The sequence below is a fragment of the Apus apus genome, chromosome 3, assembly GCF_020740795.1.
Source record: "Apus apus isolate bApuApu2 chromosome 3, bApuApu2.pri.cur, whole genome shotgun sequence".
NCBI classification, from domain to species: Eukaryota; Metazoa; Chordata; class Aves; order Apodiformes; family Apodidae; genus Apus; species Apus apus.
The window spans coordinates 110085429-110101721 of record NC_067284.1 but is presented as its reverse complement, the minus strand read 5'-3'; positions in this window follow the sequence as shown (position 1 = coordinate 110101721).

Below are 16293 nucleotides of genomic sequence, written 5' to 3'. Positions count from 1 at the left end.
AGACTATAAAAATGTCTGGATAAGTAGATATCTAACTAAGTAAATCTGTGACTGAGCATTTGTGAAAGATTCTAGACAAGCACAGAGGGTGCAAGTCTTAGCCCTGACATTAAATCAGCCTCCAAGTAAATGAATAAGATGAAGCAATAAGTGGATAATAGGTAAATTGCAACTTTTACTTCTTGCAAATTATGAACTGGAAGAGAAATCATTGACTCAGATAAACAGTGGAGCCACAGCAGTCTAACAAATTCCTTTGGATCAGCTGAGTGCCAGTAATTTTTTCTTCTGCTCATTGCAGAAGATACTAAGTCAGCAGATTTGCCATTGGTTAGCCATATGCACAGGGACAGTTAACACACCTCAGCAAAAAAGCCTGCTGATGCCATCTGAGAACAATTTGGGGATCTTGTCTGGAGAGGAGGAGATCACAACCGAATGAACAAAACCTGATCAGCTGGAAGCAGCAAAGAAAAGAATGAGAACATCTATCTGGTTTCCTAGAGGACTTAATATGCCATTGAGATCAGGTGAATGAAATGCAAATCTTTACCTCCCGAGATACCAGGATGGTCTGTGGTATTACCAAGATGTTCTGGGAGGCATTCTCACTAAGGCAAATCATAGAAGCACAGAATGGTTTGGGTTGGAAGAGACCTTAAAGAGCACCTAGCTCCAAGCCCCCTGCATGGGCAGGGACACCTCCCACTAAAACAGGTTGCTCCAAGCCCCATCCAACCTGGCCTTGAACACTTCCAAGGAAGGGGCATCCACAACCTCTCTGGGCAACCTGTGCCACTGTCTCACCACCCTCACACCAAATAATTTCTTCTTAACTTCTAGCCTAAATCTATGATCTGATTTATATCACACCTCCCAAGCCTGAGGCAGGTCATAATCCTCACTTGCAAGGTGAGACTCATGTTCTTGTTTCTTAATTTATTTTTTCTTATTTTCCTTTTCCTTCCCTTGCCTTTATTTCATATCTTCCTTTTTTGCCAACTACTGACTATGTTCTGCAGTAAACTGTGACCCAAAAGCAAACAGTGTTCAGTGGCTTATGCCATCAGTTATAAATTTGATACTTCTCAAAGGGAGTCAAACCTAACCTGTTGGTCAATGTTGCATGGAAATAATCACTAAAATATAAATTGTATATACACCATTGAAGATGTTGTGGTGTGGCTGTCCTCCTCTGCAGTGGAGTGGGTTGCAGCCAAAATATCTTCTCTTTACTTCTTTTTTCTGCTCTGTGACTGCTTCATATTTTATTTTCAGGAATGTAGGGTGACCCTGACCTCAAGTAAACACAACAGCTCAAACCTGTCTTAACGTTTTCCTTATATTTCCCCAAAGGGTAGTTTGAGTAATGTCACGTCAGTTAGAGGGGAGAAGCAGTGTTGGTTTAATGTTTTACGTTTCAAGTATCTTCCTTGATTTTTCACCTCTATTTTTAGTAAAGGAGGAGAGATTTTTAATGATAATTATTTATTGGTGGATGAAACAAGTTTCTATTAATAACTCCAAGTCATTTATTTGATCAACATTAATGTAGTGAAGATAGAAATGTATTTTGGATGGAAGTTTCAATTGTGCAGGTCTTGAGATGCCTTCAACTGCAGTTGTGTGCTTATTTTCAGTATATGGGAATGCAAAAATGCAGACCTATTTGAGTTAACACTCAGTTATATGAATAATTATCTTACACACTGCTGAAATTCTGGGTATGTGGATAAGGGTACACAGTCCATGCAGAAATAACAGGTATATCTGCTGCTATTTGTCCTTAACCTTCCCAAAGGTTGTATTTAGTCTTTAAATTGTCATGAATCATTTCTGTATCTTTCAGAGGGAGGTATTTCTTCTCGAATCAACCACATGATCCTTCAGTGTTAAGAATAGAAAATGATGGATTTATTTCTGTGCTAAAGGAAAATTTTGAGTGCTGTGTCTCTGTGCTCCTTAAAGCAGTAGCCAGAGGCGTGTTACAAGAATACAGCTGTGCCCACCCTCCCCTGTCTTTTGTGGTGATTTGAAGAATAAGGGAGGTTTATTGATGGGAAAGCACTTTGGAGGAAGAGATAGGAACAAGATTGATCTGATATGATTGGTGCTACAGGAACTTTAGCAACGGAGCAGGAAAAATCAGAAAGGAAAAAAGAGAGAGTGAACTTCTTAAGGATCATATTTCACAGATTTTATTGCCGTCTGCTCCCTGTTCTATACATGTTAGTAAAAGAAAACCAGAAAAACTGCAAGTACAGCGATAAATACCTCTCTGTGGTGCAAATGACTTCATCAAAACTCAACTTTCACTTGTGTTTTATCATTCTTTCACCAGGCACCCTCAGTGTGCTATTTATAGCTGTGTAATTCACAGTCATTCACTGTCAATTATCCTATAGGGCATTTCCTGATGTGGTTGGAGGGCAGTGGAAGATCCCAGCTAAATGGCAGCATTTGCTGTAACATTCTGGCACACTTGCAAATGGGATTTTATTGCAGGCTGCCTACGTCTGGGGTGGGAATGTGAAGATAAGAAGGCACCAACAGGCTTTCTGCCTTCCTGCCTTGTGCCAAAACACAGCAGAAATGAGCAGAGAGAAAAATCTCAGCTCCCTCTTCAGCAGCATTTGCTTCAGTCACATTTTTTGCAGTTATTTTTTGCTAGAGGGGGGGGAAAAAAAAAAAAATAAAAATGTGAGAGATAGCCAGCACATAATACTAAGGAGATATGAAGATTTTCAGCCTTCAGAGGATTACTGGCTCTTGTCTGGTCAGTTCAGAACATAAACAGATGAAGGTATGTTTTCTTCTGCTCCTCTCAGTATACACATGGCAGTTTTAAGATGTATCTTTCAAAATCTGCCAATGTAAAGATTAGCAAGCTTACCAGGACATATATATCACATAGATTTAGACCTAGAAAATGAAGAGGATCTTTTGTTTACCTGGCTTAATGTCTCTAGTGGACCACTGAATTCTACTAAGTTTTCCCTGTGTTTAGTGACAAATCACAGAATCGTGGAATTGTCAGAGTTGGAAGGGACCTCTAGAGATCATCTAGTCCAACTCCCCTGCTAAAGCAGGATCCCCTAGAGCACATTACTCAGGACTGCATCCAGGCAGGTCTTGGATATCTCCAGAGGAGGGGACTCCAGAACCCCCCTGGGCAGCCCGTTCCAGTGCTCTGTCACCCTCACCGTAAATAATTTTTTCCTCATAAATCTTAGTCTTAATTTACTTCTTGCTACTCAGAAACTTGAAGGAAGACGTGTCTTCTTTATCTGGAGAAACAAAGAGTCTGGGAACCCACTACCTGCTAAGAGCACAGTCTCTGGCTGAACACTCCTAGCTGGATATTCACACCTGATTTCCTACATGCTTTTTCATCTGTCATTGCATCAGCAAGCTTTCTCTTTTTATTGGAAGCACATGCTGACAATACATTGATTCCCATCAACCTGATAATCTGCATTTCACTATTCCTTAAAAAAATGTAGAAGTCAAACCTATAGCATTCTGGTCTTTGTTTTACAAATATTAACTTTTCCTCCTTAGCCTTCCTTTTTGCTCTTTGTTCATCCACCCAGAACTCTTAAATGTTTTTGAGGCTCCACAGGCCTTAGTCTGTATATTTTCACTGCAGCTCTTGCTCTTGGAGATAATTTGCAGCAATTACAAAAAAAACCCCAAAACCAAAATGTTAAAAAAATGAAAAATAACAATTAAATCTGTCTTTTTGCCTGCTCTGCAATGATGATTTACAAATGTGGCTATTCTTATTATCAGCAGCATATTTCTACTTGCCTGATGCATATGTCAGACCAATCTTATAAAAAAAGACAGCTAATCTCTTCATTTAAGGATTTCATACTAACAGCTACTTTTTGAGATTGGTTTGTTGTCTAATCTGTTGAACCTGGAATTTATTAATCTTATATAGTTCTCATATTTTCATCAGATTATTCTGTGCTAAATCAAATGCTTTGCAGAAATCTAAGCACATTATATCTCTGCTGACTCCTTTATCAGCTGGACTTGTAGTGTCCTAAAGGATGTAATCAGGCTCCTGTGACATGATTTATTTTTCAAGAGAAACTGTTGAGAGGCAGTACTTATATCCCCCTTCCTTGCTTCTCTCTAAGATAAATGAATGCTCAGTCAGGTTTTCCATTGAATTTTTGTGGGTTATAGAAGGTTTTTTCTTACTCGGATTATCCCTGCTCACTTTCTGAATACTAGGATGTTTGTGTTTCTCCATCCTTCCACACTGTGCCAGTACCAGGTATCCTGAAATTAAACAGCAGCTGTCCAAAAATGCCCTAAGCAAAATTTTTGTACTTCTGGTGCAAGCTATTTTGGTTTGCTAAAAAATGTTCTTGTTTATGCTTATCATGTAATATCCTGCTGAGTTGCTCATGGACTGGAAAATACTTTATCATGCTTAAATGAGAAGTGTAGATCATGTTGTTTCCTTGAAAATACAGAATAAAATAAGTTTTTAGACACATCTGGCTTCTCTGCATCCTTGAGTGTTCTCCTGCTTCCTTACTTTTGTTAGTGTTTCTTTACTTCCCAATATATTTTAATATTTTTGTAGCCCTATAAGCCTTTTATTTTTACTCAAATATTTTTTCCCTCTTTTCTGCACTTGGAAAACAACACGAATTAAGTATTACCTCTTTCATCTCTATGTGCATGTGTCAAATAGATAAAGAGCTTGCAAAACCATTACTTATATTCTATCTAATTCACGTGCAGTGATACATGTTACTTTTCCCTTAACTGTGCTCTAAAGTCAGCATTGGTCCAAGGTGCTTTTCAGAATTTTGGTATAAAACCTTTTTGGCTACCAGAAAATCTCTTTCTTTCTCCTGACTTAACATTTTTTTTCCCTAGACATATGCACCCAACTGATAGGCAGTTTGCAGGCTATGGTAACAATATTCCGTATCTTCTAGTCATGCAGTTTGAGGAAGGCTCACTGTTTTGTTACTGGTTTCTTGCTATTAGGCACCTTTTGTCCATCTGGGATGTTGATTCATACATGCCACTGGTCTACTGCAACATGAGGGAAAATGAATTTGCACCCACTCAGATCCAGAATCCTGGTATTGGGATGAAGGCTACTGAAAAATGTCCTTAACAGTTTTCAGTACCTTTTTTCAATTTTCTCCTGAATTGAGTCTGACTGTTCAAAACCTTTTATTTTAAATAGATCCTGCCTCCCTGACTGCTCCAGTCTATTGTCAGGCAGCCATCAGCCCTCCCTGTCTCTGAGATTCTGTTCCTTTTAGTTGCCCTGGTCTCTTTCAGAGCACAGAAGTAAGGCCTTGCCATATATTACAGTTGATTGCTTTGCTCCCAGTATTTCTTGCTGTCATCAGTTTTCAAAACAAGGAAAGCCCCAAAGTTACCTTCTGAACTTCCCGGGCTCCCTGGCAAGATCCCAGAAGTCTTCTGTAACCATAGAGTTTTTAAGTTACCTTTGATGGAGGCACAGAAGAGCCACAAATTCACTTTAAACAGGACAAAGACAATAGCAAAGCTTTGTCCAGGGTGCAGCAGAAATACAGCACTTGGTCTAGTCAGTAACTTTGTGTTGAAATCTGCTTTTGTAAATAAATTATGTGTTTAAAACTTCTTTCTGCTTCTGCCTGTTTTCATGTTTTATTTATTTCCATCTCTTCCACACGATAATTTGTGGCTCTAAAGCCTCAGCTGATTTTTTTTAAATTGTTTTTTAAAAACTTTCTTTCACCTTAGCTAAAGTTCTTCAGCTTCCAGAGCAGGCAGGTTGTATTAATTTTTCTCCTTGTTCATTACTTGAGCATGTGATATTTGTATCCCAAATTCTCTGTCTTTTCTAGGCATTAGTCTTTCAAGATTGCCTCCATATCTGGTTGTATACAGCAGCCAGAGTACTGCAAATACCTTCCAGATGGAGGACAGGAGATACTGCAGCTTTGTTAAAAACCTCACAGCTGGTCTGTGGACAGAGCTTAGTTTTCATATCCAAACCTTGGAAGCAGGTATTTGCCTTCTCTGGGTTTCTGTGCTGAGATTTCAGCTTAAATCAAAGGAGTCTTGATTACAGAAGTTCTTGACAGTGAGAGCTGTTTTTATGTTTAAAATCATAGGGGTTGGAAGGGATCTCTGAAGATCACCAAGTCCAATCCCCCTGCTGCAGCAGGAACACCCAGGGTAGATCACACAGGAATGTGTCTGGACGGTTCTTGAAAGTCTCCAGAGAATGAGACTCCACAACCTCTCTGGGCAGCCTGTCCCAGGGCTTCATAAACCTCACAGCGAAGAAGTTTTTCTTCATGTTGAGATGGAACTTTCTTTGTTGTGTCTTGGCACTGTTTCTTCATCCTATCACAGGGCATCACTAGAAAGGATAGACCCATTCTTGACATCCACCCTTCAGATATTTATGGACATTAATAAAGTCCCCTCTTAGTCTTCTCTTCTCAAGACTAAACAGCCCCTGGTCTGTCAGCCTTCCCTTGTATGACAGATGTTCTGTGACTTGATATCCTTGGTTGTGAATTTCTAGATGTGGACTGTGAAAGTTGTTTCTGTCAACAAGAGAGAAGAGTTAAATGCAAACTTTAGTTAAGGAGAAAGAGATTAACACATGAAATATAGGAAAAACCAGCCCAATCACCTGAAAATTAGAAAACAGCTTATAAAGTGTACTCAATTAAAAATCCTCTTGGGTCTTAATATGCTGGATGTTTGATGTTTCTGGAAAATGGGAAATCTGGTTGTTGCAGTGAGGAGTTCCCTTGTATCTATATCCACTAAGTTTTAAACTATATGTAAGGATACATATAATATACACACAAATATATATATACACATATAAGGATATATTTATATAATCTTATATAAGGATATACTTATATACTTATATAAGTATATACATATATATCCATATAAGGATTCTGGTGAAGGGCCTAGAGAACAAATCTTATGAAGAAGGCTTGAAGGAGCTGAGGATGCTTAGTTTGAGAAAGAGGAGGCTGAAGGGAGACCTCATCAGTCCCTACAACCACCTGAAAGGACATTGTAGAGAGGTTGGTGCTGGTCTCTTTTCAGAGGTAATTAGTGACAAAACAAGAGGAAATGGCTTCAAGCTGCAACAGGGGAGGTTTAGACTGGACATTAGGAACAATTTTTTCACAGAAAGAGTGGTCAGACACTGGAACAGGCTGCCCAGGGAGGTGGCTGAGTCACCATCCCTGGATGTGTTTAAGGGTCATTTGGATGTGGTGTTGGTGGATGTGGTTTAGGGGAGAACTTTGTAGAGTAGGGTTGATGGTTGGACTTGGTGATCCCCAGGGGCTTTTCCAACCTGAATGGTTCTCTGATTCTATGATTCTATATGCTGACTATTTCAGGTTTGATTAAGACTACAATCAAATATTGGTTTTGGATTTTCATGCTTTCACTCTGTGATGCCTGAGCTGAAGTCAGAGCTCTTGAATATTTTTTTTTTTCTGTCCTCTGTCCACCTCTTTTCAGATTCAGCTGATATGTGCAGACCTGGTGTCACTGTTTCTTCTTTTGAGTTTCAGAAGTACAGCTAGAGGTGCCCCTTTTACTCTGAGAATGCCTGTCCTATGAATTTAAATAACAAACACTACAGGCAGATTGTCCAAAGAAGCATTCACCTTGGACCACGCCCATCCCACAGAGGAGTAGGCATCTGTTGTGGCTGAAATTGGATGGATGTGATCCAGAACTTCAGGTTACCCAAACCAGAGGCATAGACAATCAGCAATAGTGATCCAGCTACTTCTCTTGCAGCAGCGTGTACTGAGGCAATTTCATCAGAGGAACATCGTGTTGGGACCTTTCTGGCTTTGTGGTGCTCTGAAATTTGACTTGATGGAGTGGTGGCTATCCAGCTCCTCAGGCTTTATCATCACCTATTCTGTATTTAGAGAGGCTGTATTTGAACTCCTTCATGCCAAGGTGAGATACTTTCCTTTAGAGAAGCAGTCAAGCTTGTCTGAGTTGCTGAGATAAGAATAATTCTACCTATCTATGCAAAACTTGCAAGGGAACAGATTTTTGCCCCGAAGATGAAGATATTAATGAAGATACTTAATGCAGATATTAATTATTTGTAACACAGAGAAGCAGAACCCTTGATGTAACCAGGGTTGAAGTCTCCTTGTAAAATGCATTGCATGGGCACGTGAGGAGATGTGATCTATGTTCTGAAGGATATAGGATACAGAAGGCACATGCATATGTACATGTGCAGGAGAGGTGGGAGGGTGAAAGAGCATTAGAAAGAAGAGATGCAAAATACAGGAAAAGCAATCTGCAAGTTGATGAGTCCATCATGTTTGTCCTTCACTCGCATTTTGAAGGCAATAATTGGGGAAGGTTATACGGCTGAGAGGGGTCAGCTACAGCAAGGGAAGGAGGCAGTGAAGAGACACTGATGATAAGATGAAATGCAGATAAAAGAGAGTATTTTGGTGACATTATGCAAGCGATTGAGTGGCAAGATGAGGGCTCAGCGTGTACGTGCTTTGGAGAAGTTTCTGTGCTGAAGTTATTTGTGAAGAGACAGTAGAATCTAATTTGTTTGAACTCTACCATCTGTGGTGTAATTGCCTTATTGCCAGTGGGATTTATAGGAGTAAATGAACACTAGAAAGAGGAAGAATACTAATAGTAGGGTTTTATTTTATATAAGACTCTGTCTGTTCATCTGTGTAAACGATACCAGAAAAAGCCAATTAAAACCGATTTTATATAGGATTATCTCTTTTCAGCTGTGAAAATTATATAAAAGAAAATAGGTCAATTATAACAAAACTTCTACTAAGGAGGAAAAAACACACTATGATAAAAAGAATGTGATTGCTCTCAAATTACAGAGAATAAAAAAAATCACTAACGTCCATTCTAAGATGAATCTTCAACAGAAGAGCAAAAATAAAATTGGAAGCTGACATCTTTCTTTTGCAAATAGTTCCTCTAAGTGCTGCTGGCTTGACAAGCTTCCAAACTGACATCTTCTATTTATACATTAAGCCATTTCATTTTTTTTCCCAGCTGATACTTGGTAACAAGGCACTTAGCAGATGGTGTGCCAAGTTGGATCACTTCTTTTGTGATATTGAAGTGTGCTTTTTAAACCTGTTTCCTATTAAAAACGATGGGTCTTGTTCTATAACAGCTACCACTGTGGTTAGAGAGTCATTCCTTCATCTTCACAAACTGTTCCAACTAATAAATCAGGCAGCTCTTGATGACAGGCAAAGTGAATTTCAGGTTACAGACAATATCTGGCCATTTTCACATGGACTGAGACCTTTGCAATACATATGTACGTGGTCAGCTTGGTACTGCTTTGAGGACAGCCTGATATCCTTCACTTACATGTAATGTCTTGGAGTCTTGTCCCAAAGATGACCTTCAGTAAAGCAGCAGAGCAGAGAGTGTTGAAATTACAGTTCCTCCCTTCTCATAATCAACCCTGCTGCTGTAATAAGAACAGATAAAAGCAGACCTAGGAGTTAGAATAGAAAAATTAACCAAATTTAACTGTGTATTAGTCCATGTTCTGCTTTATTTCTTCAGCTTCAGTCCATTTTCTGCATTTGATCTGGTCCCTGAAATGAGGCAAGATGGACATGTTGTCATCCTGTAGTCATTGGGTAACAGTGGTGGTTTTGGAGCAGGTTAAGGCTACATGACACTTCTGCAGGATGTTGTGATGCACTGAAGGATGAGGGATGGCAGGGTTTTGTCTCATGCTAAGAGGATGCAGAGATAGACTGAGCTTTGCCTAACAATGCTCCCTAGTAAAGCTTATGTACTGAGTAATTACTTATCTGCTGTTGTTACACGAAACAATTGATTATTATAATTTACTTGAGTGAGCAATTCTGATAGAGCATTTCACAGATTTTGTTTGGTTTTTATATCAGACTTCTGATGAGAGAGAGAATGTTACATATCTGTGGATGAAACAGACAACCAAAATGGCAGAGACACACAAAGACAAGTTGTTTGTGGACACCACAGGATAACAATTCTTCTTCAATTTACTTCTGCTGTCCAGGTTACTGTTTATTTCACCCAGGAATAAAAGCACAGTGTTTGTCCACAGGACTGTGGTAAATAAAAATGGCTTGATACAGTTGCTTTCTTGTAGGTTGGCAGCACCAAGGGAGTCTTAAGCCATCCACATAGGACTCACAGAGCCCAAAGACAACAAACTAGACCAGCTCTGGGAGATTAGGAATACCTTAGGGCAGCTCAGGTGGTTTTTAATCCTTCCTTATGTCTGTGGTGTCAGTGCAATTTCTTACAAATAATTTTGCAATATATTAATATGACTGCTATAAAATCAGTATCCAAGTACTATCACCTTAGATGATGGTTTTAAAACAAGATCCACTGCTATCCAGTTAAAGTATAAATTGAGATCCTAACTGACTCGGCTCCCACTACAACAGGTTAATTCAAACTGACTGGCAGTCATTAGCATTCAGTCCCTACTGTTGCAGGTATGATCAGGATGCAGTAATGAATCTGTCTTAATCAGAGGTTTCCTGGAAAATGGACAATAGGCTCTGATGAGTAATATCCTGGCTGCAAAAAAAATTTCTTGGGAGGTTTTGCTAAGTTTTGCTTAGGAAAGGAATAGTCCTGCATGTTGCTATTAAAAAGAAATAAAATAAAACATTTAAACCAAATCTAATGAAGCAATAGCTCCATTACATCATGCTTGGAGCAAAACACTTTTTCTGAATTTTTTGTGGTGGCACAACTTCTGTGATGGAGGAAGGTCTGTCCAGAAGGCTGACTATGCCCTGTACAAATGTAAAGGATAGTAAGAGGGGGGGGGGGGGAACCAGAAAGTATAAGAAAACTGACAGATCTCACAGATGGCAGAGCAAGTGACATTATCTACCTGGATTTGTGCAAGGTATTTGACACTACCCCACACAACATCCTGGCCTCCAAACTGACAAAACATGGATTTGACAGGTGGACCACTCAGCAGATAAGAGATTGGCTGGATGGCCCCACCCAGAGAGTTGTGGTCAATGGTTCAGTGTCCCAGTAGAGGCAGGTGATGAGTGGTGTCCCTCAGGGGTCAGTATTTGGACCAGTGCTGTTCAACAACTTTGTTGGAGACATGGACAGTGAGATTGAGTGTATCCTCAGCAAGTTTGCTGTTGATACTAAGCAAGGTACCTTGACAGGCTGGAGAGGTGGGGCCAGTGCCAGCCTCATGAAGTTCAACAAGGCCAAGTGCAGGGTCCTGCACCTGGGTCGGTACAACCCCAGGCACAAATACAGGCTGAGGGGAGAATGGCTGGAGAGCAGTCCTGAGGAGAAGGACATAGGGGTGGGAGTTGATGAGAAGCTCAAAGTGAGCTGCCAGTGTGTGCTGGAGCCCAGAGAGCCAATTGTGTCCTGGGCTGCATCAAAAGAAGTGTGGCCAGCAGGGCCAGGGAGGGGATTCTGATTCAGGTTAAAAGTATGACACTAAATTCAGCTGCTGTTACACTAGAGGTGCATTTGTCCTTCATTTTCATATTTAGAAATAATAGGAGGGACTGAATATTAACTCTAAATGTTATAAGAAACTCTCCATCATATGAGGAGTTGCCAGCCTAGTTTTAAGTCTAAAACCAACATAATAAAATTTAAAATCTGAAATGTAGACATCTACCTTTTTACACAATCTTAGCAATTTCAGTGAACATGATTTTTGTGCTAACAAAATGGTATTGAAACTATTTGAAAGGACAGGACTTGTTGTCTAATTATCATCAATGTTTCTTCCGAAACACTTAGATTGTGAATCTCTTTGCAGTTGTTCAACTGAAACATTCTCCTGTTGAGAATTGTAAAGCTTCATTTCCCTTAAAATTTTCCAGGGATGGCATGTCAGCCTAGGCAGAATGTCCTTAGGGGGATGCAGGGGAATGCCAAACAATGCCCTTAAAAAGGCATAACATCATAGCTGCCTTTTCACATTTCCCACAAAATAAGTCCCAAACTATTTCTTGAGAACCTTTATTTGTTGCAGACATGATTGATGCTTTGAATATTGGTTTTTTTCCTGTTTCAGGATGAAAAAAAACTACTAAAACATTTCCAGTCAAGGTATATAATTTATTTTTTCCATGAAATACCTCACTATCAATATAATACAGATGTACAGTTCTTGATTATATCCACTACAGAGTGGATTTCAGGAACAAAATACTCATTTTGACTACAACAGATTCTTATGTGTTAGCTCTAAAGACTACTGTTGTGTCACAAATGTGAGGGGCAAATGGTGAAGATACCACCTGAGGTGACTGATAAGCATGAGAATTATCATCTTTGTATTTGTTATAGAGAAGTCTTTTATTTAATATAGGGTCAGGAAGCCTCTATTATTGCTGATATGTTATCTGAGATTCTGGAGTACTAGGTTTAATAGCACACCTGTCTCAAGCTGTGATGATGGAGACAAACTGTTCAGGTGAGGTTTCACCCCCACCTCACTTTAGCATCTACCTGAGGTGCCTATTCTGCCAGACTAGCTTTTTGGTGTCATCCCTGTAGTCAATAATGAGAGACAGAAGCTGACTGAACATCTGATTTGATTTTGGGGTGTGCCTACCTCTCTGCTGCCTACAGAGGGACCTCCACTGCTCTCTGGTTAAGTGGGGTGAAATGCCCTTCACCTCTTGATTTTCCACTTGCAGAAGGAAACCGTTTCCATTCTTTCACGGGTTCTGTTAACACAGACTCTTTCCTTAGGTTTTTGCAAGTCAGCTCTTCTGGTTCTGAACTTAGGCAGAAAGTGGCATTAGGAAAATACTTGAACAAAAAAAAGGCATGTGCATGAGTAGAGATGTGAACCTTGAAGTCAAGCCATTAGAATTCTTAAGTCTCAACAATACTTAATTGGAACCACATTTATTCTGTCGCCACTTGTTGCCCAGGCAAAGCTAACACTTTCCATTATACAAATGTCTGAAAAGTGAACCCATTGCATCTATTTACAGGTCCACGTTAAAGAGATTGCCCTTCTTCTGTGCAGCTCAGGAACTATACACATCATCTGATACTGATGGTAGATGGGTACACTGCCAGCAATGACATAGTTTACTCCAATGTTTCTATTAATGATAAATTTAGCCAGCTAAAAGGATGAGGCATGTGCCCTCAGGTTGATGCTAAATTGAAATTACCACTTAGCCTGCAATGAATTGCCTACATTTTGATTAATAGGCTAAATTCCAGAGCTGACCTTTTCAAAATTACTGAATTACTAAATCTTGAGTCAGACAACAGAGTTCCTCTTACAAGGAGAAGTGTATTATGCAAAAATGTAGGGTCACCTAGAGAAGAATCTGGCTCTTGGTACCCTGTAACCTGTACACACAGGTGTTAGCCAAGGTGCCATGTCAATCCATAACTGTGATTTATAGCTGCAGGATAATGCTTCTCCACTGCCCCAGCACTTCCCATACTGCAGGCAGACAGACAGTCTGGAGGTGTAACAAGTTGTTCTGCATTGTCCTTTCTAGTTTCAGCACCTAAATTAGTTTTAATTTCCATTTCCAGAAACCCAGCCCTGAGCTCTACACTTTCACATGTAGAATGCAATTGTGCCCATGCTGGCTGAAGTACCTCTCAATAAGGTACTCTGGATTGAAGACTCAATTCAGAGAGGAAAGTTTCAGCACACAGAAACAAATTATAGCACTTTTTTTTTGTGTTATACACATATTATGTTGAATTCACAGAATCACTGAATGGCTGAGGTAAGAAGACCTCTCTGGAGGTCATCTAGTCCAGTCCCCTGCCCAGGGCATGGTCAACTTGAAACATCACTTAGAGCTGTGTTCTGTGAGCTTTTGAGTATCTCTAAGGATGGAGACTCCACAGGCCCTCTGGGTAAACTGCCTCTGTGATTTATCACTCTCATGACAAAATCTTTTTTCTTACATTTCAGTGGAAACAAGGGGGGTTGCTTTAACATTCCTGCATGAGAGAAGAGGCTCAAAACACAGCTTCTGTGCTGGTGTGTTCAGGCAGAGATGCTGCTTTCAAGGCCTGAGTATTTTCTTATACAGTAAGTAATAAGGGAGACAGAAGAAGAAATGGTCAATGAATTAATAGATGATGAGCCCCTGTCATTAACAGGGAGGTCAATATTCACTGTAGAAGTGGTGTATTCAGCTAAAGGAGCAAGATTCTGCTCTGGCACTAGTGTGCTCTGGAATGAAGGTGGTGTAAATGACAAAACAACATAGTATGATGGATTCACTGCTAAAAATAAACCCTCATATTCCACACGGCATCTTGCAATAGTCTGGTTTTGGCCACAAGTGAAGAAGTGTGGAGATAAACAAATGTTGAATTACTTGCTTGCAATATTGACTAAGTCTTAGGGAAGCTACAATATGTTCATGATGAAATTGAAAAACTAGGTGAAAGTAAATACTTGTAATCCTTCTGGTGGACTGAAAAAAGGAACTGTTTCCTAAAGAGGGATGAAAGACCTCAGAAGGGGAAAATTCCATTGGCCTTGGCATGTATTACATTGAAGAATCCAATGGACATGGCTCAGTTTTCATCTTCTACTTTATTAAAAAAAAAGAAAAAAAGGCATTTTGGTTAAAGAAATTAACAATCCATGCCATAAAGTGGAGTAAAAAATATGGCTGTAATAAAGTAGGAAGGTCTGGGGTTCCCAGCTGTAGCTAAACACACTGGGGTGAATTGTCTGCATGATGTAGTGCTACCACTGGGGGCCTTGTAATGAGAAAGCTTTAGATAAAATATAAGAAAAATATCTGAGAAGTTTCTTCTAGGTAACTAAGTCAAACTGTGTTTCAGTGTGGTGTGGTGTCTGGTTGCATAGAATAGCAGCTACCAAGGAAAAATGGGGAAAAATATGAGCTAGAAACAGTAGCAGGTGAAGGAGGGAGGCTGGTGAAGGAGGAATGAAGAGCTGCAGTGTCATGCAGGGCAGCCAGGACAGCACTGAGGATGCTGCTTGTCCCAGCATGAGATGAACCAGGAGCCTGAGAGCATTCAGGTGTCAGCAGACTTTGGGGTTGTCTGGGGAGTCTGGGGATGGGAAACCTCCAGATGCCTTCGTAGTTTCTCTATCAACAAAGAAGATGGGAGGACTGTGTTATGGTATTGTAGCATGGCAAGAAAAAGGTAGAGGTTATTTTATGTTGCCTTCTTTATTTCCTTGACTTCATTCTCTCTCTTCCCTCAGAATGATTCTCTTATTTTAAGAAATTTGAGGGTTGGAAGGAGAAACTTGAATTTTTCAACGTTCCTGAGTGGAGGCTCAGGCTGGTGTTTATTCTCCTCCCCTAGAAACTTAACCCAGCTCTGGCTGCTGCTCTAAGTACCTAGCAGAGTGGCCACACTCCGACAGATTATTTCTCATGAATCATACTTCCAAATTTACATGTCAATCAGAGATAGAGCTAGAGGACACAGTATGTCACAAAAGGCTTTTTTTTTCTTTTCTGCAATGCCAAAACACATGAAGTGAGACTGAACAAAATAGCTCCAGAAACCATGTTTAATCCAACATAAAATTGTTTTTTGGTTTGTTTTGTTGTGTTTTTTTTTTTTTTTAAATCACAATATTTATTTTCAAATCTTTCAGAATTAAGCCCTTAGGACAAGTAAAAACCACTAAAGCTGCTACTCCATGAATTAAAACAAACAACAAAGAGCAGAAGTTTTGGTTTGCACAATTTGTTTCCAAGCCCCTCCTTCAGCAAGTGAAGCAGGAGAAGCTCAGTCATCTCCAGTTTACTGTACTCAGCTGGTATCACTGGATGTGCCATGCCAAACAATACCAAGTTATGTTTCCATCAGCAATTTGCCATGATTCACTGGTCACTGCTTTTAGAGATTGTTTATTATTCCTCTTTTAGAAGATTTATATCTTCTTTAGAAAAGATTATTCTAATTTTGGCTGAAGAAGGACTCTCTGAAAAGTTAGGTTTTGCCATAACCTGTGTAGCCAAGATCCTGGCTGTGCTTTCAATATGTGAAACTGCCTCCTGATGAGTGTCCAGGAGATTGCTTCTGCTTAGTCTACAACCAGGATGGAAATAGGCTGGGAGAAGAAAGGGCCATCATGTTTGTTGTTGGTTTTTTTGTTTGTTTGATTTGCCTTTTTCACAGCCTCATCTGTGTAGGTTTGGATTTGCAAAAGCTAAAACCAGTTGAGAATTCATGTGATTTCTGCAAATCCTGTGATTTCTG